Raw genomic sequence first — 24,734 nt, 5'->3', positions numbered from 1 at the left:
AAGTTTCTACTTATAATTTTCTTTATTTTAATCTACCTTTTATTAATATATATTATTTGTTATGATTGTTTCTTCTTTTATATATTTTGTAGAAGTTGTACCCACTCCTGATCCTAATGAAGAAGATTCTGGTGTTGAGTCTGATTGAGTATATCTTGTTATGGTAGGAATTATTCTCCTTATATTATTATTATTGTTGTTGTTGTTGTTGTTGTTGTCGTCGTCATTGTCGTCGTCGTCGTCGTCGTCGTTGTTGTTGTTGTTATGGAACTCTTTTTTTATTTCAGGTTGGTTTGCATTAAGAAGTTTAGCTATTTTGTTGGAGAAGACACCATAACTTTGCTATCAGTTTAATGACAATTTATTTTTATTTTCAGTTGTGTTGACTGTTAAACTATTAAACTTCTTTAATTGTCATATTTGAATTCTGTTGTCATCAAATTTCATTAGATCAAGACTTTGTTAGCTATTGTGGGTGAGAGAGAGGCAAATAATCCCTGAAGTTAGTGGTGGAAGAAGGTGGTGGAAAGTCTAGTGAGGGATTTTTATGCCAATGTTGTCCCTCAACCTGGGCAACCATATGACTACCAAAGTTATGTGAGACAGAAGAACATTGACTATAGCCCTGCTAACCTAGAGATAATGCTTATGGTAAAGCGCACAAGTTCCACCCGAAGCTTTGAAGAAAGGGTGAAATAAATTGAACCTGGGTTTGAAGAGATCTTGAACAAGATTTGTGTCATCAATGTCCAGTGTATTAATGACAAAAATGGAAGGCAATCCAGATGAGAAGAAGAGACTTGTGCCCTCAAGCTAGAGGGTGGTTAGACTTTGTGAGGAGATCCCTCAACCCGACCTCCAACACTTCAGAGGTAACATTGGAAAGGGCTATACTAATCTACAGTAAAATGAAGGGGGAGAACATCAATGTGGGGGAGATGATAGCAACCAACATCCACAGGGTGCTAAAGAGCACCAAAGATAGCACAAGACTTGCCTTCCCAAGCATCATTCAGCGATTGTGTGATGAGGCTGGAGTGGGAAAGTGCATTGATGAAACATTAATTGAGCAAGACAAACCAATCACTACCCAAAAAAATGGAGAAGGTGGTGGCCATCAACCTACTACAAAGAGCCAGGGAACACAGGGCTCATATGCAAGAACCAAGAGGGCCATCACAACAAGAGGAAGCATACATCCAAGCACCATATCCACAGCTACCAGCACCAATTCCACAGTTCCAAGCACAATTTTAGGAAGGCTTTAATTGGGAAGAAATGCAAGGAAACATCCACCAAATGCAAGAGAACATTAACCATATGCAAGAAGACATCACTCAACTTAGGGAGCAGCAAAAACAATGGGAGCAAATGCAAGAGAGTATCCAGCAACTCCGGTAGAGTGTGAAGTACATGAAAGAGCAACAGGGACATTTCCATTGAGGAGAAATGTAAGGCAGCCTCAACAAGATCATGGAGCAAAATCAAGTGCAACAGAGGAACCTTACTGAATTTAGGTCCCTCTATGAGGCTAGGACCACATCTAGGAGACAATATAATATAAATACACAAGCGAAGCTGAATCACTTGTGTAATGTGGTAGCCACCCTAAACCCCAACTATCCAACTTTTATGCAAGCACAAGGAGGATGAGAGATCCTTCATGAGGAGGCTGGGCTTTTGGAAGCCAAAGGACACCCCTGCACAAAAAGGATCCTCCAAGAAAAAGGATGGTGAAGGAGCCTCCAAGAAGGAGGATAAAGGGGAAGGACCTATGCATTAAAGCTGCTCAAGAGTACAAGGTTGTTGAGTCCCATAGTTAAAATTTATCTTCTGAATTTACTGCTTAATAGTTTATCTTGATATAGTAGCTATTGTTTGTTTATGAGTTTAGAAGGCTTTCTATGAATCCTTTGAATTTCTGTTTTTAAATTGAGAAAGAAAAAGTCCTTTGTTAAGTCTTCATTGCATCAATAAAAGTAGTTTGTTTCCACAAAGAATCAATGATGAGTGGTTGAAAAACAAGAGTAAGAGACCAAGACCCAAGTGAGATAATTCAAATTAAGAGATGAGTAACAAGTATGGAATCATGAGTAAAAATCTGGGAGTAAGTAACTCATAATGAACACTTAGACATAGAGGACATAACAAGTAGATGCCAAGGATGACCCTTGAATATCTATAGAACCAAGAAGTAGTAAGAAAAAGATCCAAGGCTCTGAGCATCAACTACTAGGATAAAAGAAAGAAACAAATAGCTCAAAGAGCCAAGATTCTAGTAGATGCTTGTGTGAAGATGTGTCAAGAAGAGAGACCTGAGCAAGTAAATTCTTAGGGGTGTTTCAAGACCTAGTACCCTAAAATCAACTGGTTTGGGAGTGCTGATTGAAAGCTTAACCTAAAAGGTTGTCTTGAGACAAAACACTTAGAGTCGTGGTCAATCAAAGAAACAAAAGAAGAGTGAAAGGAAAAGAACAATCAAAAGAAAAATAATAACAAATCTTACTATTTCAAGGTGACAATCAATAGAAAGGGCTCTAGAAGCAAGCACTTAAAAAGGTCCTCAAAAGTCTAGGATTTCATTGTGATATGGAAGCAATGACAAGGTTCATGCATGAGTTGATACTTAGCTTCTATCTTTAATGGTGAATATATTCTTTTAGGGGTCAAGTCTCAATCAATTAAGAATAATTCACATTGATTTGCTTGGGGACAAGCAAAACTTAAGTTTGGTGTTGTGATGATTTACATCATCTACCTCTTTCTCTTATCTAAAAAGACCATAGAAGTAGTAAAATCTCATTCAATTGATGCAATTACTAGAACTAAATGATGAATTTTATGTAATATTGCTTTGAAAGGGATTTTGTTTGAATTTCAGGTGAAAATAGCAACAAAAGAGGAAGAAAGCAAGAAAAAATAAGCTGGGTGTATGTAGTGGGCGTGCCACTTGGTGCAAACGCCAACAATCTAAATAGGTGTGGCACGCCAGCTATTGGGCGTGGCATGCTAGCTATCAAGTCCAGATAGCAAAGTGAAAGAGATTCAATGGGCGTGGCACGCGAAGGCCAAGCGTGGCACGCCAGCTATCAATTCCAGAGGAGAGCCCATGATGAATTACTATGGGCGTGGCATGCCAAGTTCAGGCATGGCACGGCAGTTATCTTTTCCAGAGAAGGGACTCCAAGCTTTACTATGGGTGTGGAACGCCAAGGTTAGGCGTGGCATGCCAACTACAAATTCCAGAGAAGGATCCTTGAAGACTTATAAGGGGCGTGGCATGCCAACCCTATCATCCACAATGGGCGTGGCACGCCAGTACAACTGAGCAGAGGAGCATGGAGGAAGCACCATTATGGGCGTGCCACTTGAGACTTAAGACGTGGCACGCCAAGCTCATGAACCCTCAACACCACTATGGGCGTGCCACTTGAGACTGAGTATGGCACGCCAGTTCATTTGACCAGAGAGGGTAAGTGAAACTCCAATAAGGGCGTGGCACATCAGATCAAAGGCATGGCACACCAGTACAAGCCTCTAGAGAAAAAGAGACAAGGCTTCCTCGAACGCGTGCAACTTGGGACTTTAGGTGTGGCGCGCCAAGGAAAAATGACAATGGGCGTGCCACTTGATGATTGGGGCGTAGCACGCCAACTTTGCTCACACCATGGGCGTGCCACTTGAATCCTGGGCGTGGCACGCCAACTTACTAGGCCAGAGAGAATGATCATGCACCATTGAGAGCGTGGCACGCCAGACCTGAGCGTGGCATGCCAGTTCATTTGACCAAAGAAGAAAGATGGAGAGTTCAACAAGGGCATGGAACGCCACTGCTGGGCATGGCACGCCAGTTATACTGGCCAGAAGAGAGGAAGGAGATTTTGCTGAAGGCATGGCACACTAGTTCTGGGCGTGCCACACTAGTTCAAGTTTTTAGAGATGAAGAAGGGAGAACTCACAATGGGCGTGTGATGTGTAGGACCAAGAGCATAGGTTGGGAATTTCATACTAAAAGTAGGATTGACGTTGCAAGTATAGTCTAAACCCAACAATTGGGCATCAATCAAATGTTAAATTCAATACCAAATAACTGAGATTAAGAGTAATTTCAACCTCAAGTCCTTCTTCCCATGGAATGCAATTGAAGTGTCATATGCTTTCGGTTGTGGAGACAAAAGGGGTTTTAAAATCAAGAAATGAAAGATTAAAAGAACTTAGCAACAAAGGAACTAAGGAATGATCAAAATTGTAATTAATACAATCAAAAAGAAAATAAGGTCAAAACTAGTAAAAATGCAAAAAAAAGAGCCTTTGACTTGGGAATTGAGAATCCAAGGAATCCTATCATGGTCATAACCACAACTATGATAATTATGATGAGTCAATCTCGCTTAGTTAACCCCTAACATTGAGGAGTAAGTCAAGCAACTATAATTGACCTTAGCCATGAGTCCTAATCAACTTACCAAACTAGTTGATAAAAGGCTAGCTTTAATGGAAACAAGAGTCAACTAACTCCACAAGAATTATCACTAAATGTTGGATATTATGACTCTAGTATCCAAGGAACTCAAACCCCAAGCCAAGGTGGAAAAATCTACTAAAAAACTGGAGTTGGCATTTTCACAAACACCTTGTGTGCATAAAACCAAAACATGATAAATTGCAAGGAAAAATGGAAAACTATAACCATCTATCAACAATATCAACAAGAGACAAGCAATCAAACATAAAGGAAGCATAAAACATAAAATTCATTAATCAAAACTTCAAGAAACTCAAAATTGGAAATATGAACAAAGTAACTTGAACCAAAAGAAATGAAAGCAAAAGCACTATAATTAAAGATGAAATTGAGAGTACTTACAAATAAGATGAGCAAAATCAAAGATCAAGGCTTCTATAAAATGCTACAATTAACCCTAGTTAAAAACCCTAAGAGAGCTCTCCCTAATCTACACTACTCCTACTCCTACTATGTAAAACTATGGAAAATTATGTCTAAGTCATCATGCCTTCATATGTGTTGATACACCCTTCATATAGAACTTCAATTCAGCCTTCAAGCCTTCCAAAATGGGCCAAAAGCCCTCAGAAATCACGCAGCACGTGTTTAATTAATGAAATCACGTGCAGGGTCCTGTGCATACGCACACTTGGCTGAATATTCTTCCGTGCGTACGCACGGGTAGTTGTGCGTACGCACACATGCTAATTCCTTCTTGTGCGCACGCACGCTTGCTTGTGCGCACGCACACATGAATGTGTGTACTTTTTCTTATTTTCTTCATGTTTTCTCTCCCTTGTACATGCTTTCTTCCAGTTTTGCCTGGCCAATCTTGCCTCAATGAACTGAAATCACTCAACAAATAAGTAATGGCATCGAATGGCATGAAAGTGGAATTAAATTGCTCAATTTAAGCATAAAATTGCATGTTTTCACATTTATGATCAAATTAGGGGCAAAACACAAAAGTATGCTATTTTGGTGAATAAGTGTGAGTTTGTATGATGAAATCCACCCAAATCAAGCCAAAATACCTCATCAAATATGCACTCATCAGTGTGCCACTTGAGTTCGAAGGCGTGGCACGCCAGGCTAGCTGCACAAAGGGAGCATGCCACTTGGAAGCCAGGCGTGGCACGCCAAGCCAAGCTGAGTAGCTGGGCATGACACGCCGCTTACACGCCAGGCACATGTCTCAATTTAATTTGTTTTTTTTCTTTAGTTTTCAATTGTAACTTTCTTTTCCTTAATGTAATTTTTATTTCTAGTAATAGGAGTAGTATAAATACCCCTATAGAGTACGGAAAAGGGGATTGGCTAGTTAGAGGAATTAGTTTAGCTTTTACTTTTACACTTCACTTTATCTTCTTCCATCTCCTGTACTTTTCTCTAAGCTATGAGTACCTAAACTCCCTCTCATTGGGAGAGGGAGCTCTGTTGTACTTAATGGATTAATGATAGTGAATTTTTTCTTCTCTTTATCTCTCTTTAATTTGCTAGAAGGAATTTCGTTTCTCAAGTCTACCATTCAATCATCTTGGAAAAGAGGTTGAATGCAAATTGGCTTTCATGGGTGATGATCAGAATTTCTATCGGTAAAGAAATTCACAAATATAACCGCGTTGTAAGTATAGTTTCTAAACCAACAGAAAATTCTTTCGTACAAACGTTTGGTTGTCACAAGTAACAAAACCCAATAAATTTATAAACCGAAGTATTTAAACCTCGGGTCGTCTTCTCAAGGAATTGCAGGGAAGTATGATTTATTATTGGTTATGGAAAACAATATTTTTGGGTTTTTGAAATAAGGAGCAAGTAGTTTGAATGACAAGAAAAATAAATTAATAATAATAAAATCTCTTGGCAAGGTATGAGAACTGGAAATCCTATCCTAGTTATCCTTTATTAGGTGTGATGAAAATTGTTTATTGCTCCCACTTAGTCAACCTCTAACTATGAAGGTAAGTCAAGTGGATAAATAAATATGAATCTCAAGTCTTAGTCAACTCCTGTGGAAAGACTAGCTTTGGAGGTATCCAAATTAATTAGCAACTCCCAATTTCAATCACTGCTTTATTTCGACAACTCAAGCATTACCAATTACTCAACCAAAGCCAAGAATATAGAAAGCCAAATAAAAATCATATAACTGAAATACCTCAATTTGTATTAAAGAGAAAATCAATCTAAACATAAAGAGTTCATAAACCAAGTTGAGAAAAGGAACATTGAACCTGTGATTGAAGAAGATGAAATCCTAATCCTAATAGAAAACCTAATCCTAATCCTAAGAGAGAGGAGAAAGCCTCTCTCTCTAAAAACTACATCTAAACCTAAAATTGTGTGTATGATCTGATCTGTTGAGTCTCTGCATGTTTCCTGACTTTAATTTGTGTTTCTGGGCCAAAAACTAGGTCAAAATGTGGCCCGAAATCATCTTCAGCGTATTATGTAATTTTTGCAGATCGCGCATATCACGCATACGCGTCGGTCACGCGCACGCGTGATTCAGCGTTTTTCCTTGCCATGCGTGTGCGTCATCCACATGTTTGCGTCACTCGTGTAGCTTCCAATCCACGCGTTCGCATCAAGCACGCGAGCGCGTCACTGCGATTTCTTCCATTTCACGCGGTCGCATGAGCCATGCATCCGTGTCGCTTCTCGCTGGTCATCTCCTTAATTTCTTGTGTTTCTTCCATTTTTGCAAGCTTCCTCTCCATTCTTTAAGCTATTTCTGCCCTATGAAGTCTGAAACACTTAACGCACAGATCACGGCATCGAATGGTATAAAAGAGAAATTAAAATACACAATTTAAAGCTTTAGGAAGCAAGTTTTCAATCATAGAATAATTTTGGGAAGGAATTGTAATATCATGCAATTCATATGAATAAGTGGGTAAAAAGCTGATAAAAACTACTCAATTTAGCACAAGATAAATCATAAAATAGTGGTTTATCAATAGGAACCTTGGAAAAGGAAAAATGAAACCATGCTTGAAATTCCTTCTCACACTTGAGTAGATCTGGGTTTTGGGATTGGATATGGTGACATGAAATTCACCCACTATTTGGATCTTTGAGGATGTGTGGTATAATCAGGGACCAAGCTTATCTCTCTTCATGAGCAATTAGACCAAGGAATTGACTAATTATCAAGATTTGAGAGATTGAATCACCAAGGAATTGAGGTTCAATCAATCATTATTGCCAAGAGGTCAGTGAGTTGCATGATTGAAGATGAGATGATCTAGATTTGATCCAAAGAGAGCACATCTCCTGATCCCAATGAATTTTCCCTATTCTTATCTTCCCTATTCTTTATAGATTTCTTTAATTTTTTCTATTACCCATTCTCCATTTACAATTCAATCATTTATGTTTCAGCACTTTACATTCTTGCCATTTATATTTCTGTACTTTATTATTTCCTTTTATCTTGAAGTCATTTATAATTCTGCCATTTAGAACTCTGCATTCAACAATTCCTATTGATTAGCTTGACTAATTCACCGATTAACTAAAGTTGCTCAATCAATCAATCTTTGTGGGATTTGACCTCACACTATTGTGAGTTATTACTTGATGACAATTTGGTATACTTGCCAAGGACGGATTCATTATAATCATTATAGTGAAATTATTGTCAACCCAAACCATGGAGGAACAAGATACATAATCAAGCAACCCCGAGACGTAACTTCTAACGTTCCCAAACCCTGTGATTCGCATTACCTATGAACTCTATTTGTCTATGACAATCCGTTAGTGTATTCGTATACACCAATCATCAGTATTAAGTTAGCCAGACCTAATACCATGAGAAATGCAACAATCGACTAATAGCATTAATCAATAGACAGTCATGCATCTACAACTCAAACTCTTGTCATTAGGACAAGTCCTATTACATGACAGACACTCAGAGTATGCAGTGAAGCACAGTCAGTCCATTCCCAAGGCTCTAATAGGAATGAACTACTTTGATACCATAATGTAACGACCTAAATTCCAGTATGTCATGATCGTACCAAAAGTAAGGCATTACTGACCGAATTTCCTTTTTTAACTATTTAATATTGAGACTTTAATTCGATATCCCGTTTCAGTTTTAAAAAAATACTAGAAAATTTTATTTTTATTAATTAAAATCACATATCAAAGATCTTCGAATAATAATAATCACATAATTATTAATCATAATAAGTTCTATACAAATAAATTAAATATAAAACTCGAATACAATACCTATCCCTATGGATAAAAAAGAAACTAAAGCAACAAGAGCGAGGGAACTCTATAAAAGCGACAAGAATCATGAGTAAATCTACTAATCGTCCGCAGCTTCATATCGAGTTTTCGAACTTGTGTCATTGAAAGGGTGAAAGATTTTGGGGTGAGAACAAACCATACGTTCTTAGTAGGGAATGGGAGTGCCGTAAAAGTAATGAATATAATGCAAATCATTAACTTACTTAATAAAACTATTTTGTTAAACCTCTGGAAATACTTTTTAATTTTACTTTATATAATTAATTACCTTCTTCAAATTTCTGAACTTAAAACAAATTTCAATCACAAACCCAGTTCTTAGTCACCTCAATATAAAAACTAATAGTACAAGAAACATATCAACACACAAACAAATATCAATAAGACAAATAGCACAATCACAGAGAAACAAGATAAGCAAACATAATCAAATGCAAATGCGCAAACAAGGATGATGCATGTCTAGTCCTATCGCAGGTAATGAGCTCATTTGTCGGTTTCGACCCGCACCCGACGCAATCCGACTCACAAGTCAGAAAAGGCATTCCGACGGTATAATCTCTGCAAGTTTCTGCTTCTTGTAGGCGCTGATTCTCCAGGTAAAGTATGCCGAACATGACCTCTGCAAGTACTTGTAGGCATTGATTTTCCAGCTAAAGCATGTGCAGCTTTCTCCTAGAAGCCATTCCACACACACGGGTATCCTCGCACAATCATTCACACATAAAGCTCATGGCTTAACAGCACCTTAACTATTTACTTTTCGTCACCCTCTCGTGACCGTCACCCTCTCGTGACCCTTTAATCATGTCATAATCACACGTGCCTGTTCTCTTTTCTCTTTCTTTCTTTTTCTCAACAAACCGAACTCATATCGTAACTTAAAACAAAATCTCTCCTTAAAAGATCGGATTTAAATCATTATACTATTCTTAATAAATCGAATTGAAAATAGAATAAATCTTCTCTTAACTAAATAAATCTCAAATAGTTTAACTTTTCAAAACTAAATCTTTTAAAATAGCATTTCAAATAAAGTCCCAAATTTTATAAAAATTTCAGCACTTTACCTAAAACTCGAGCTTAGCCACCCTTACAGGTTCTGAGAAGAAAATAAAAGGATAAACAAGACAAGAATTGAAATTGAATAAAAAAGATACATTAAAATTGAAATAAAAATAAAAAGGATAGATTGAAATTGAGTACAAAGAGAATCACTCTACCTTCTACCCAATTTCTTGACGCAACAAGAAAGGGACTCCTCAACTTAACTTGTCAATGCCATAGTTTGGGAATTGAATTGAAGGGACTCCTCAACCTTCTACCCAATTTCCCGATGCAACAAGAGAGGGACTCCTCAACCTCAATTGTCCACACTATGGTTTCATTACGAAACAAAAAAAGGGGTTTTGAAACCTCTAAAAATTCTATTCTACTACTACAATAGCTAAGGAGGTATTTATAACCTCTTATTAGGTTAAAACAAAGAAAAACCCTAAAACCCATAAACATAAGACCCAATCTAGTAATTAAATAAACAAAATCAAAATACATTAAATTAAAATATTCTAAAAATATAAACTAATATCTTCTAAATAACACTTGAACTCTTCATATCACGAACATTTGAAGCACGTATCATTTCAAATGATACAGAAATAAAAGGATAAACAAGACAAGAATTGAAATTAAATAAAAAAGATACATTGAAATTGAAATAAAAATAAAAAGGGATAGATTGAAATTTAGTACAAAGAGAATCACTCTACTTTCTACCCAATTTCTTGACACAACAAGAAAGTGACTCCTCAACCTAACTTGCCAACGCCATAGTTTGGAAATTGAATCGAAGGGACTCCTCAACCTTCTACTCAATTCTCCAATGTAACAAGAGAGGGACTCCTCAACCTCAATTGTCCACACCATGGTTTCATCACAAAACCAAAAAGGGATTTTGAAACCTCTAAAAATTTTATTCTACGACTACAATAACTAAGGAGGTATTTATAACCTCTTATTAGGCTAAAACAAAGGAAAACCCTAAAGCCCATAAACATAAGACCCAATCTAGTAATTAAATTAACAAAATCAAAATACATTAAATTAAAATATTCTAAAAATGTAAACTAATATCTTTTAAATAATACTTGAACTCTTCATATCACGAATATTTGTAGCACGTATCATTCTCCTTCTCTTCAAAAACGATTCGTCCTCGAATCTTGTAGGTGAAAATATAGTATATGAAAAGTACAATAATTACAAGGAAGATAATTTACTTTTTTTGTTTATATTTCTCTTTTTTTTTCTCCTTTTTTTTGCACGGTATGCTTTTTTTATTTTTTCAAACAATAAAATAAACAATGATGACAAAACAATAATGAAACACAAAAAAAGGGGTTTTGAAACCTCTAAAAATTCTAGTCTACGACTACAATAGCTAAGGAGGTATTTATAACCTCTTATTAGGTTAAAACAAAGAAAAACCCTAAAGCCCATAAACATAAGACCCAATCTAGTAATTAAATAAACAAAATCAAAATACATTAAATTAAAATATTCTAAAAATATAAACTAATATCTTCTAAATAACACTTGAACTCTTCATATCACGAACATTTGAAGTACGTATCAGGTTCCGTCTTTCTCAACAATTATCAAACAGACGTTTCTCAATCAATCAGACATTCACAATTTAACAAATCAATCATACTCCACAATTCCCATGTAATCCATCAATCCAACTCCAATCTCATCAATTCATGATTATTTTTCGCATATCATAGAATCCTTTCCAAAATTCAACTTAATCAACTAATAATCCCAAAAATCAGCCTTCCGTAGTTCTAGTTATTTTAAAGTCATTTACTCTTTAGTAAAGTTACTATTTTTTTTAAAGTTAGATTTCAAGAAAAAATTCAATAATTAAACTTCAATCTTTTAACAATTCTCAGACATAATTCTGTAAGACCCCAAATTTTGAAAAATTATTGATAAATTATTTATGATCTATTATATTTAATTAATATTACATTTTTAGAGATTTTCGTATACAAGTAGAGTAATTCTTATTTATAATTTAGAGTTTTTATAATTGAAAAATAATAAATATTTTATATGTCTTAATTTTAATATCTAGATTTTTAATTTTATTTTATAAATAAAAGAGAGTTAATTTACTTATCTCTAACTTTATTAAATTAGTATTTGAATGGAAATAATTTAATAAATTATAATTGGAAGGTATTTTAAAGATAGAGATTTTATATTTAATTTGATTTTTAATTATTATTTTATTTTCTAATTATTTTATGAAATTACACTATTAACCCTACTTTTAATGAAAACACCTAAACTACTCCACACTACCCGTAAACCCTAACACCTTACCCCACTCACCCTCAGCACACATGAACAAAACACTCACTCACTCACTGCAACAGAAAAGAAAGAAGAAAAGGGAGAAAGAAAAGATAGAGGAGGCAGAAGCAGGGGAAGAACAGAAGAGAGGGAAAGGAACAGAGAAGTGGGAGATGCGTCACGGCTAGGGGGCCTCGCTGCCGTTGCTGCCATGCCATCGAGAGACCAGAGGAGAGGGAGATAGAGCGCGGCCCAAAGAGAGAGGGGGAGTGGCCACCGTCGCATCCTCGCCACCAGCTTCGTCGGATCTTGCTATCGAACCCGTCCTTGCCGCTGCCGTTGGAATCACGAATAGGAGAGGGAGAAGAAGATGTGAGCCATGGTCGAAGGGGAGGAGGTGCTGTGTCTGGTAACTGCCGTCGCGTCGCCGCCGTCATCCTCACCTCGCCGCTGTCATTCTCATCGCAGGGTCAGTCGCTGTCATTTATGGCAGAGCCAAAGAGAGAGCTCGGGAGCAGAAGAGAAAGAGAGATCTGGGGTTGAGCTGGGGTCCAACCACCGCGCCCAGCATCTGTTCGCATCGCCTTCGCCGGAGCTGCCATCACCGTGACCTTATTGCTTCGGGTCAACCATATCTCTGCCTCTGATGTACCTTATCATGCCATATTCGTTAGAACTGTTGCGGTTGGAGCTTGTTATTAGAGAAAGCAATTTACTGCCACCATCTTTCAGTCTAGCCAGCCTCATCCCATTTGTTCCAGTTCCAGTGCCAATTTCTATTTCTTAAGCCTGTAACGCTTTCTTCCTTACTCTTTTATCATTTTTTCATCTGTTATACTCTGTCCTAATTTATGGTAGCATATGGTTTTATTCTAGTTGTCAATTTATCTCTTGAGTAATCACAATTGGTATTGAGATCGTTGCTGTTGCTACTACTAGAGTTGTGGGTGATGCAGCTGCCGTTCCGGTTGTGTTGGAGTGACTACTGCTGCCACATATTGGGGATAAAGGAAATTGTTATGTTAAATAATACGATTGCAACATCGAGGTAGGGGCCTTTCTGAAAATTATACTTTATAAATTAGAATTATTATATATGGATACTGATGTAGGAAAATGTATATTTGGTGATTGTATAAGTCTTTGGTTGTCTTGAATAAATACGAATGTTTGTTTGACTGGATTATTGTTCGGTTTTGTGAGATGGAATGTTTTTGAAGTTGTTTCTTTTAAAGACTTGAAATCGAGTTTAATCCGTTGATTGATTTGAGTTGAGTTCATTTTCTTGAAAATATGAAAATGGAATACACTTTGGATTCAGCCTGTTTGCTTTAATTGATTTAGTTTTGAAACCTGTTATAGTGGGTTGCGGATTGGTTTGGTTGGGACTCGAAAACGGTGGCAGAGTCCAAGTTTTAGGGGAGATGCTGCCGAAATTTCTATAAAATTCCAGTCTTTTATTATCTTTACTTGGATCAATTATGAAAATGATGAAGCTATGTTTTGAAAAGAATTATTGAAAAGAAAATTATGACTTCTCCTTGTTTCCTAAGAAAACTATTATGTCTTTGGGTGCAAGTCATTCTAAGGAGATTTATGCTTTAAGGCTGTTTTAAAGGTAAAAAGGGTTTATGTTTTTGAATTTAACTTAAAGATTTCCACTTGGAGGAGTTTTAGTGACTTTGAAAGAATTTAGGTTTCTTTTCACCAATCTCATTTTTTTGACATTTTAGATAAGTTTTAAAGTATCCTTTGAATTCTAGTTTGGCAAAACAAAAATTGATTTCTGAGCCGTTGGAAATGCTTCAGATTTTATCAACGGGTTGAAACTGGTTTTGGTTCAAGTGAACGAGATGGTTTTGAAAATGTGGTTGGAATAAGTGATTACATGACTCGGCTTGGCTTAGATTCAATTTTTATTACTCAAATCAAGAATTTAAGGCTTTACCGATTTTAAACAAATTTGAGAAAATGAGTTATGTTATTCTCCCCTAAAGTCTTGAGACTTGGCTGAGGAATTTTATTACTGATTCCTATATTAGGATGAATGATTTTGAATCCTTCAAAGGAGATTTTAATTTGGCCTGGTTTTGGAATTTTTGGAAAGATGATGCTGATGGTGACTTTGCTTTAGAAAATAGGAATTTACGTTTGAGGAAAAGTGGCTTATGAGCCTGAAAAGATTTGTGAAATGGGAATTTTAAAGTCAAGGCTGGGAAGAATTGATTTTGAATTCAAAGTAAAGTGAACTGGGAAAAAGTGATTTATGGCTTGAATGATGATTTTATGAGTTTGATGATGTTGAATGGTGGAAGTGTTGTTATGTTATGAGCAGAAATGGCTGTATATAATAATGAATTATGGCTGATTATGGAATATGTTATGAGCCGGATGGCTGAGTATGAATATGGATGATTTTTGAGTTGATAAAGTGATTGTTACACTTCCAACTATCTGAGATACGAGTTTCCCTGGGTAAAAGCAGTGGCTAGCCACCACATGCTCCAGGTTGAGACTCGATACTCTGCTGACCCTATGTCGTAGGTGTTGCCGGACACTGTGAAAGTTCTGGATGAGCTCTCCCCCATGGATAAACACCAGTGTGGGTGTTGTGTGATTATGATTATGATTGTGAATAACTCGAGTTGGGGATGCACGACAGATGGATAGTCTAATGGTTAGCTACCTGGACTTGTCGGGTTGGCTTTATAACTGACATATAAGACTCATCAGTCACTAGGACAGGCCTTCATCATATGCATCTATGTGACATTGTTAGGGTGTGCATATTGTACTTGGTTTGCCTATGTGATTAATTGTGTTTAACTGCTAATTGTTCTACTTGATGTAACTACTTGTTTGTGCTTGAGCTTTCCTACTTGTGTTTGTGATAGAAACTCTGTTGGATTATGATCGATCGGTTGGGGATTAAATTGTTTAGGTCTAGGGCCATGACTGAATTTGAGATGGATCGAAGGCCGTGTTTGGTTTGTGTTTTTGGCTTAGAAAAGTATGAAAACTAAACTGGTTCAGCATAGACTTAATAAACCTATGCTTGGAGCAGGTTGGTTGGTACACAAAATCGTGATCTCACATACTTTCTTCCAACTCCGCATAGCTGACCAGCAAGTGCACTGGGTCGTCCAAGTAATACATTACGTGAGTAAGGGTCGATCCCATGGAGATTGTCCGCTTGAAGCAAGCTATGGTCATCTTGTAAATCTCAGTCAGGCAGATTCAAATGGTTATGGGATTTTGATAATTAAAAGACAGATAAGACATAAAATAGGATAGAGATACTTATGTAATTCATTGGTAGGAATTTCAGATAAGCATATGGAGATGCTTTGTTCCTTTTGAATCCCTGCTTTCCTACTGCTTTCATCCAGTCATGCGTTCTCCTTTCCATGGCAAGCTGTATTGCTTGGAAGAGTGCTAGGAGGAGTTTCAGTAACCTTTTACTCAGCTGACCCACTTGTGCCTCTAAATTTCTAATGGAGGATCTTGTTTCATTCATGAAACTTAGTATGGTCTTAGATAGATCAGAGACTATGGTTGCTAAGCCAGAACGACTCTGCTCAGAGTTCTCTGTCTGTTGTTGAGAAGATGATGGAAAAGGCTTGCTATTGCTAAACCTATTTCTTCCATCATTATTTTTGTTGAAGCCTTGTTGAGGCTTCTGTTGGTCCTTCCATGAGAGATTTGGATGATTTCTCCATGAAGGCTTATAGGTGTTTCCATAGGGTTCTCCCATGTAATTCACCTCTTCCATTGCAGGGTTCTCAGGATCATAAGCTTCTTCTTCAGAAGATGCGTCTTTATTACTGCTGGATGCAGCTTGCAATCCAGTCAGATTCTGAGAAATCATATTAACTTTCTGAGTCAATAATTTGTTCTGAGCCAATATGGCATTCAGAGTATCAATCTCAAGAACTCATTTCTTCTGAGTTGTCCCATTGTTCACAGGATTTCTTTTAGAAGTGTACATGAACTGGTTATTTACAACCATTTCAATGAGTTCCTGGGCTTTTGAAGGCGTTTTCTTCAGATGAATAGATCCGCCTGTAGAATGGTCTAATGACATCTTGGATAACTCAGACAGACCATCATAGAAGATACCTATGATGCTCCATTCTGAAAGCATGTCAAAAGGACACCTTCTGATCAATTGCTTGTATCTTTCCCAAGCTTCATAGAGGGATTCACCTTTCTTCTGTTTGAAGGTTTGAACTTCCACTCCCAAGCTAAATTTTTTTGAGGTGGAAAGAATTTAGCTAAGAAGGCATTGACTAGCTTTTCCCAAGAGTTCAGGCTGTCTCTAGGTTGTGAGTTTAACCATATACTAGCTCTGTCTCTTATAGCAAAAGGGAAAAGCATAAGTCTGTAGACCTCGGGATCAACTCCATTGGTCTTAACAGTGTCACAGATTTACAAAAATTCAGTCAAGAACTGATGAGGATCTTCCAATGGAAGTCCATGAAACTTGTAATTCTGTTGCATCAGAGAAACTAATTGAGGCTTAAGCTCAAAGTTGTTTGCTCCAATGGCAGGAATAGAGATGCTTCTCCCATAGAAGTTGGGAGTTGGTGCAGTAAAGTCACCAAGCACCTTCCTTGCATTGTTGTTGGCTTTGGCCATGGCTGTTTTGTCTGCTTCCTTTTCAAAATTTTCTGTCAGGTCCTCTTCAGAGTATTGTGCTTTAGCTGCTCTTAGCTTCCTCTTCAAGGTCCTTTCAGGTTCAGGATCAGCTTCAACAAGAATGCCTTTATCTTTGTTGCTGCTCATATGAAAGAGAAGAAAATAAAGAAAGTAGAGAATCCTCTATGTCACAGTATAGAGATTCCTTGATGTGTCAGAAGAAAAGAAGAATAGAAGGATGAGGTAGAGAGAAGAACTCAAACTTATAGAGAGGGAGGGGTTCGAATTATTAAGAGAGGAGAAGTGTTAGTGATTAAATAGAAAGAGATGAGAGATGGAATTTTTTAAAACTTTTAAATAAAATAAAATTAGAGTTTAAAACAATTAGTTAATTAAAAAATTTTTTGAAAAAAGATGTTAGTGATTTTTGAAAATTAAAAGTGAGAAAAGTAGTTAGTTGGTTTTGAAAAAGATAAGAAATAACAAATTTTGTAAAGATAAAAAGTTAGAAAGAGATTTTGAAATTAGAATTTGAAAAGATGTTATTTGAAAAAGATATGATTTAAAAAGATATGATTGAAAAATAATTTAAAAAGATTTGATTTTTAAAATTGATGACTTGACTAACAAGAGATTAAAAGATATGATCCTAAAATTCAACTATTGAATCTTTCTTAGTAAGAAAGTAACAAACTTGAAATTTTTGAATCACAACATTAGTTGTTAGCAAGGAATTTCGAAAATTTAAAAAAAATGAAAAAGATTTGATTTTGAAAAAGATATGATTGATAAGAGAGGATATGACAAAGATAAGATTTGAAAAATTAGTTTTAAAACTTGAAAATTTGAAAAAGATTTGAATTGAAAACAAAATTACCTCCTTGGTGCTATCCTGGCGTTAAACGCTCAAAATGGTATCCATTCTGGTATTTAACGCCCACTTGGCTACCTCCTTGGGCGTTAAACGCCCAGCCAGGTATCCTGTCTGGCGTTTAAACGCCATAAATCCTTCTTTACTGGGCGTTTTGAACGCCCAGCTTTTTCTCTGTGATTCCTCTGCTGTATGTTCTGAATCTTCAATTCTCTGTATTATTGACTTGAAAAGACATAATTTTGAATTTTTTTGAATTTTTTAATGATGAGAGAGAAAAACAACATAATGAAATTAAACATGAAAGACTAAGATCAAAACAAAGAATGCATGCAAGAACACTTTGAATGTCAAGATAAACATCAAGAACACTATGAAGATCATGATGAACATCAAGAACATATTTTTGAAAAATTTTTAAGAAAAGAAAGACATGCAAGACGCCAAACTTAGAAATTTTCATTCCAGAGACACTAACAATTTGAGAATACACATGAGAAACAACAAAAGACACAAAACAAGAGAATTTAAAGATCAGACAAAGAAAATCATCAAGAACAACTTGAAGATCAATGAAGAACACAATGCATAGATTTTCGAAAAATGCAAGAAAAATAGAAACATGCAATTGACACCAAACTTGGAATTTGACACTAGACTCAAACAAGAAACACAAATTATTTTTTATTTTGTGATTTTATAAATTTTTTTGTATTTTTTTCCGAAAATTATTTTTGGAAAAGAGAATAAGAAACTCAAAATTTTTAATAACAATTCCAGGAATCATGCAATGTTAGTCTAAAGCTTCAGTCTAAAAAGATTAGACATGGCTAGCCAAGCTTTAGTAGGACATTACATATAACAGCTAAATTGATGGGAATCAACTAGCTCCTGTGATGATAAAAGCATCATCTGAAACTCTAGAATTCATTCTTAAAAATTCTGAAGGAAAAAAGAAATAAAAAAAGAAAAATACCTAATCTAAGAAACAAGATGAACCGTCAGTTGTCCAAACTCGAACAATCCCCAGTAACGGCGCCAAAAACTTGGTACACGAAATCGTGATCTCACATACTTTCTTCACAATTCCGCATAGCTGACCAGCAAGTGCACTGGGTCATCCAAGTAATACCTTACGTGAGTAAGGGTCGATCCTACGGAGATTGTCGGCTTGAAGCAAGCTATGGTCATCTTGTAAATCTCAGTCAGGTAGATTCAAATGGTTATGGGATTTTGATAATTAAAAGACAGATAAAACATAAAATAGGATAGAGATACTTATGTAATTCATTGGTAGGAATTTCAGATAAGCATATGGAGATGCTTTGTTCCTTTTGAATCTCTGCTTTCCTACTGCTTTCATCCAGTCATGCGTACTCCTTTCCATGGCAAGCTGTATGTTGGGGGGATCACCGTTGTCAATGGCTACCATGCGTCCTCTCAGTGAAAATGGTCCGGCTACGGGTTACGTAGGGCTAATCATCTGTCGGTTCTCACTTGTATTGGAATAAGATCCAATGATCCTTTTGCGCACTGTCACTGCGCCCAGCACTCGCGAGTTTGAAGCTCGTCACAGTCATCTCATCCCAGATCCTACTCGAAATACCACAGACAAGGTTTAGACTTTTCGGATCTCAAGAATGCTGCCAATTGATTCTAGCTTATACCACGAAGAATCTGATCTCATGGAATGGAAGACTCTGTTGTCAGGAGAGGCAACCATGCGTCATGGACCAGGAGGCCAAGAGATATACATTCAAGCTTGTTTTTAGGTAGAACGGAAGTGGTTGTCAGGCACAAGTTCATAAGTGAGAATGGTGATGAGTGTCACTTGATCATCACATTCATCATGTTGAAGTATGAATGAATATCTTAGAACAAGAATAAGCTTGAATTGAATTGAAAACAGTAGTAATTGTATTAATTCAAGAGGAACAGCAGAGCTCTACACCTTTATCTATGAGGTGTAGAAACTCCACCGTTGAAAATACATAAGTGATGAAGGTCCAGGCATGGCCGAATGGCCAGCCCCCTAAACGTGATCAAGAGATCAATAGTGATACAAAGATAGTCTCAAAAATGATCTAAAGATCTCCCCATGTAAATACAATAGTAAAAGGTCCTATTTATAATGAGCTAGTAACATAGGGTTTACAGAAATAAGTAAATGATGCATAAATCCACTCCTAGGGCCCACTTGGTGTGTGCTTGGGTTGAGCATTGAAGCTTTCACGTGCATAGACTTTTCTTGGAGTTAAACGCCAGCTCTGGTGCCAGTTTGGACGTTTAACTCCAGCTTTTATGCCAGTTCTGGCGTTTAACGCTAGAAAAGGGTAGAAAGTTGGCGTTAAAACGCCAGTTTGCGTTATCAAAACTCAAGCAAAGTATGGAATATTATATATTATTGGAAAGCCCAAGATGTATACTTTCCAACTCAATGGAGAGCATGCCAATTGGGCTTCTGTAGCTCCAGAAAATCCATTTTGAGTACAGGAAGGTCAGAATCCAACAGCATCTGCAGTCCTTTTTCAGCCTCTGAATCAGATTTTTTCTCAAGTCCCTCAATTTCAACTAGAAAATACCTGAAATCACAGAAAAATAGACAAACTTATACTAAAGTCCAAAAATGTAATTTTTGCATAAAAACTAATAATTATATACTAAAAACTACCTAAAAACAATGCCAAAAAGCGTATAAATTATCCGCTCATCATTGGTCATTCACACTGTATAGGAAAAACCTCTTGAAAGGCTTTTGAATTTTTAAAGAAATAACAGTTTCCTCTTTCAGAAAAGATTTCAGATTTTAATGGGAAAATCATCGGGCTTTGAAAGTATGCATAAGGCGGTTATTAATCACTATAATGGTTTTATTTTCACGTATCCTGTTATAATAATTCTCAAAAACCCTCTACTGAGAACCCTTTCGAGGATGATGTTCTCACCTCCTACAAATTTTTCCTTTTCAGGATATGGACGCAGAATTCACAAAGAGTTTACCTAGTTGTTGTTGTCGTGATGTTTTGTATCCTATCAAAAAGTGATTTGGAGCGGTTATACGATTTAAATTTTTAAACAGGCTCATATTTATGTATTAAATACTCTGAGAGTCATCGTAACACCAGAGCTGTCAGAGTCGCGCAGCCGGAAGCATGAGCTTTGATAGTTAGGGTGTTACAAATTCTAATTATTCTTGAATCAATATTAACAACTATTAAAACCAAATCCAACCAGTCGCAAGTCAGTTTCACGGCCACTCCGGTACATCAAATAACTAAAATCAACGTACATCAAACACTTATTTTCAATAATCAGAATACAACCACAACCAACCAATTCAGCATAATCACATAAATCAGAATTTTAAACAATTCATCAAAATCGAAAACCAACATTAGTCACAGCCTCAATTCAACCAGTTGCAATTCAATTTCATCAATTAACCACTCAAAACAACAAAACTAGTCACACGGGACATTTATGAATTATTTGCACTTAGTCACTAAACTTCAATGGCATTTATAGATTAAAATGATTATTTTTAAAATAAAATCCCCTACCTCAATGTCACAATTAAAAGAAATCAAAGGCGGGATTACAATGAGGCAGCTGGTTGGACCACTACTAGCTACGCAATAGTTTCAGTCAAGATAGCAGCGGCGTTAGCTCCCACAACAGTGATCGTGGTTGCTATGAAACGAAGATTTCGAATTTAATAGAATCAAAAGCAGAAACAGCTTTGGAAATTTTAAAATAGAGCACAGGCCAAAGTCGAATTAAAATAAGAACAAGCAGATTAATAAGATATCGGCAGAATAGGGCGTGTAACTGGAGCAAAAATAAGGGAAAAAGCTAACCCATAATAGGGGATGTTGAACCAAATTGGAACGGGAACAGGACAGCATTGATTCCCAGCAATTCTCTGCGGTGGTTCCAGCAGCAGCAACATCCCGTTAGTGGCTCCAATTCACAATAACTCCAACAATCGACAAAAGGAAGACTAGACGTAGAAACTACGGTGTCTGTGACAGCTCCAACTCGACGGCAGCAGCGGTGCCATCCCCTTCTTCTTGCGTGCAGTGGCGATAGTGATGGCTACGACGGCGGCGGTAACCCTAGCGATGGCGAAGGCGGTGGTGCGCAACAGCAGCAGAGCTGCCTCCCTCTCTAGCTGCTGCATTCTCCTTCTCTCTTGTGTCTTGCTCTTTCGCGCGCTACTCTTTCTCTCTTCCTCACCTCTACGACGGTGACGACCCCTTCGACTTCACGGGCGACGGCAGTGCGCGGCGAGCTGGCATCGCGGCGGAGCCTCCCCCTCCCTTTGTTCTCCTTCCACGGCTCTAGCTCCCTCAGTCGGATCTCTCTTTCCCCCTTTTTCCCCGGTTTCTTTTCTTTCCTTTTTTTTTGGTTTGCTGAAGCTGTGTTGTGTGTATATAGGGGAGAGGGGCTGGCGGTGGGTGGGTGAGTAATGAAAAAAGGATGAGCCTGGCTCACCGAGGAGTTGACAGGTTAGGGGATATACGTGTGTGTATTGTAGATATTGGGATTAGGATTAGTGAATTTGGAATTAGGATTTAGAATTGGGAATTTAGGATTTGAGTAAAGTTTTAATTTAAAACCAAATTTAATCAATATAATTAATTTTAAGAATACTATTTTATTTTTCAAATTACAAATTATTTGTAATTAAACACTTTAATTTAAAATTATAGATAAATAAATTTTCTTTTAGTTCATAATATTAATCAAAATTTTAAATTATTTCAATTTAAATTATATACCAAACTCTCTTTCATCTCCAATTACTAAAACTTTGAATTTTAATTAAGCAAGAACCATTAATTTCAGTAAATAAAAAATATCTAATTATAATTAAAATTTATATAAAACCAAATTAATTTAAAACTCGAAGTCTCATAACCTTTCTAAAAATAAAATCATATATATATAAACATAAATAATTCATTATTTATTTTCTAAAAATCTGGCGTCTCACATAAAAACCACCAGAGTCTGTAATAACAGTATTGAGTATCTCATCGAATACTAACCTTTGCTCATGAGTCATCTTTTGTTCCGTATATAAGTTTGTATGAGTCAACTCATTTGTGTGATATGCTAACTCCTCCTCTATTAGGTTATTCTGAAAAAGGCAAACATCAGACATCTCAAGGTATGACATTGATTGATAGTCTCTTAAAGATCTTGCATTATTGTTGAGTATCTTCTCAATCTCAATAATGTAGAGGTTTTTCAACTCGTCATCAGTCATGTTTAGTCCTAGCAAAGCACATGGTGGTTTTATGAAATATTTAATAAGTAATTCCAAAATAAAATATTAATATTATTAATAAAAATTAAAATAATAAGAGAATACAATCTTGATATAAAAAAAGACATAGTAAAATACCTTAGTTTTTCAAAGCTTTTCTCCTCTCATATAGTATTCCTTCAGCTAATAATGTCGAAGTTGCGTTCCAAATATGCTCTGGGTTGCTAATGCTATTAGATATCAGTAGCATCTCAAATAATTTTCTCAATTGATGACCAGATGCAAGTTCAGCTACCTCACGTGCAATATAAGAACAGCACCCATGACCCACCAGGTACATTTGCTCCTTCTTTTCTATTCCTATTCCATCATAACTTCTAAATTAATCATTATTTTTTGTTATGTATGTATATCCATGTAGTTCTCATTTTCTCTTTCTAACCATTTCACCAACTATCCAGTTTGAATTTAACCTTCTCGTTCCTCCGCATCTCTACTCAATAAACAAATAACTAAATGGTCAGTTCAACTTCAATGGCTGTTTTAATTTCCTTTTCATTCTCATTTATTTAGTTATGTAAATATATTTTACAAAAAATAATATATATTTTTTTCACAAAAGTTTTTTTTTTCAAATAAATATAAGTTTGATCTCATAATCAATAAATTTAACTAATAGTTAAAATCTTTTTTTCGTTTCTTTAAATAAAAAAATTGAAAATAAATAGCTTATAATTAAAAAGAGAGGAAAAGATGAAAGTATCTCTATTGTTATACATAGACAATCTAAAAAATAACAATATAAATGGAGTAAAGAGAAAATTTATAAATGTGACAAATAAAAAAAATTTAAATTTAAAAATCGAAACAGTTAAGAAGTCACTTAATTAGGTCCTCCCACCTTTGATTGTCCCATCCTTGATGCATATCCTCATTGTAGCCTCAATTCCCTACAACATAGTTAGAACCAAACTCATAGCCAAAGTGGTGAGAATTCATAGTAGCAAGAGCAAATGAAAACAAAATCTAATAAGAAGAAAAAAAAACCGAATCCTAAAACTAGCAAAAACTAGCAAACAAACCAAAAACCAAGCTATTTACAATATTCACATATGAACAATTACTAATAACAAGCACACATTGTAATTTCTCAGCAACGATACAAAAAACTTGATGTGAGAATTTATATCGGTTCGGAATTTAATAAAATAATTTCGTTGTGAGCATAGCCCAAACCGACAATCGATCCTCAAATCAAAGTTTAATTTTTGGTTGTCACAAGTCCAACCCAATAAAGATAATCGAGAATATTAGTCTTGGGTCGTTCTCCCTAGGAATTACAATCGAGTGCTCAATTATTGGTTATGAGATTAAAGGGGTTGGGTTGATACAATAAGAATTAAAAGGGCAAAAAATGTAAAGCAAGCAACTGAAGAAAGCAAGTAATAAAGAGAGACATTCATGGCAAGGATTGAGAGTATAGGCTTTCTATCCTAGTCATTAATTATCATACAATGATTAACAAGAGCTAATCTTATTAAGTCATCCCCAACATCGGAAGAAGGTGTAATGTTATCTTCACATTGAGAGAAAGTCAAATAAGACTAGTTAATCTCAATCCAAAAGTCCTAATCAACTTACTAATTGAATTAGCAAGAGATTAGAGTCAATGAAAATAATATTAACTAACAACTCTAGATCACCAACATAAGTTGGGTATTGATGACTCAAGATTGCCTAATTTCTCTTTCCAAACCAAGAATGCTCAAAAACTACTTTAAAATCCAACCACTAAAATCCAACCAAGTATTTTGTCA

At 36.1% G+C, this 24,734-nt stretch overlaps 1 non-coding gene across 1 annotated transcript; it reads left to right on the top strand.

The window, feature by feature from the left end:
- Positions 1-16,275: 16,275 nt before the first annotated feature.
- LOC127745857 (small nucleolar RNA R71) lies at positions 16,276-16,382 on the top strand. The gene has a single exon (XR_008007481.1). It is a non-coding gene; the product is annotated as a small nucleolar RNA R71 (small nucleolar RNA).
- The last annotated feature ends 8,352 nt before the right edge of the window (positions 16,383-24,734 follow it).

Source organism: Arachis duranensis, chromosome 3 (genome assembly GCF_000817695.3).
Source record: "Arachis duranensis cultivar V14167 chromosome 3, aradu.V14167.gnm2.J7QH, whole genome shotgun sequence".
Lineage (NCBI taxonomy): Eukaryota > Viridiplantae > Streptophyta > Magnoliopsida > Fabales > Fabaceae > Arachis > Arachis duranensis.
This window is presented reverse-complemented; position numbering and strand designations above follow the sequence as displayed.